At 45.1% G+C, this 1879-nt stretch overlaps 1 protein-coding gene across 3 annotated transcripts in view; it reads right to left on the bottom strand.

Moving 5' to 3' along the window:
- The window catches only part of ZNF586 (zinc finger protein 586), a 10554-nt gene that overhangs the window by 6150 nt on the left and 2525 nt on the right, over positions 1-1879 (bottom strand). The gene's annotated exons all lie outside the window — the stretch shown is intronic.

Raw genomic sequence — 1879 nt, 5'->3', positions numbered from 1 at the left:
TCAGCAACTTTTTTTGTATTTTTAGTAGAGATGGGGTTTCACCACGTTGGCGATGCTGATCTTGAACCCCCGACCTCACGTTATCTGCCCACCTTGGCCTCCCAAAGTGCTGGGATTACAGGTGTGAGCCACTATGCCCGGCACCTATGACTTTCTTCTGTCCACCTAACCCCATTCAAAGCCCAGAACCATTGGTCATCAATCTCGGGCATAGTGACTCTCACAAGGTGACCATATTTGCCTCCACATCTGGTACCAGGCTGAATGAAACACCCCAGGCCATCTCAAAATCTTGGTGAGGCCACAAAGTAGCCAATAAACACAAGCTCCGGCCTGAGTGTCATCTTCCCTCAGCTACTCCTATGCGTCGGCGAGCATCTCAAGTCTATTCATTCCTTGGAAGCATTATGTCACTTGCCAAACTAGGCTGTCAGATATATCCTCCCTTTCCAGTCTGGCCAAGATGGTGAAACCCCGTCTCTACTAAAAATGCAAAAATTAGCCAGATGTGGTGGCAGGCGACTATAATCCCAGCTACTTGGGAGGCTGAGGCAGGAGAATCATTTGAACCCGGGAGGCAGTGGTTGCAGTGAGCCGAGATCGCACCACTGCACTCTAGTCTGGGCAACAGAGCAAAACTCTTTCAAAAAAAAAAAAGAAGAAGAAGAAACAGATATACCCTCCCTTCATGGCCATTTACCTCCCTCACCTGTGTTTCTGAAATGCAATACTATCACCAGGTACACAAGCAGGAAACCCAATCCCCACTTCCTGTCCAATAGTGTCATCAACATAATCTGAAGGTTGTGCCTTCCAAATGTGAGCCATGACTCAATCATCTCGGTCCACACAGTAGTCACCATATATTAGATACCTCCAGTATCAACCCTTCCCCAGATATTTCCATCTATGTGTCCAGCTGCCCATTTGATAGCTCCACTAAGTAGCATCTAATACATTTTAGAATCTTAACATGGCTGTGATATTGTGAAGTATGTATCTGGTCATCTCCTTTTCTGGCATGCAACTCCTAAAATTCACGAAATTCTCAAATGTAAGTGAGTTTCAATGGTAATGAGTTGAATGATAGTTGGTAACCCCTAGATAACTTCAGGATGGAGACTGGTCAGGGAAAAGACTATGTCGGGATTCGAGGTCTGGAAAATTCAGCCCCCACCGCAATCTCCAGAAAGGGGAGAGGGGGCCAAGGGTTAAGCTGATCAGCATTGGCCAATGATTTAATTAATCATGCCTATGTAACAAAGCCTTGATAAGACCCCATAAAGACAGGGTTTAGGGAGCTTCCAAATAGCCAAACACATGGAAGTTCCTGGATGGTGGTGTGCCTGAAGATCATAAGAGCTCTGGGTCCCTTCCCCTTATGCATCTCTTCATCTGTAAACTTTGTAATAAATATTCTTTAAAATAAACTGGCAAATTAAAGCGTCTCCTGAGGTTTTGTGACTGGCTCTAGCAATTTAATGGAAGTCGAGGAAGGGGTCATGGGAACCTGATTTATAGCAAGTCAGTCAAAAGATAGGTTAAAAAAAAAAAAAAAAAAAATCCTGGGGCTTGTGATTGGCATCGAAAGGGGTTGGCGGACAGTCCCATGGGACTGAGACTTCACCTGTGGGATCTGATGTCCACTGGAGAACTACTTGGTGTATGAGGAAAACCATCTGTGACATATCTAGTCACAGAAGTACTCTGTGTTGATTGTTGTGGGGGAGAGCAAAGCAAAAGCAATTTATGTTTTTTTCCACTCAGAATGGCCACAACAAACCTCCTGATAGCCTCAGTGGATATTACACCTGCTATCAACTTGCTCATCTCAGTTGATGGAGCTCCCACTGCCACAGCTGCTAAGACCAAAAACCCA

This window comes from Colobus angolensis, unplaced genomic scaffold (assembly GCF_000951035.1).
Source record: "Colobus angolensis palliatus isolate OR3802 unplaced genomic scaffold, Cang.pa_1.0 Scaffold510, whole genome shotgun sequence".
Classification (NCBI taxonomy): domain Eukaryota; kingdom Metazoa; phylum Chordata; class Mammalia; order Primates; family Cercopithecidae; genus Colobus; species Colobus angolensis.
This window is presented reverse-complemented; position numbering and strand designations above follow the sequence as displayed.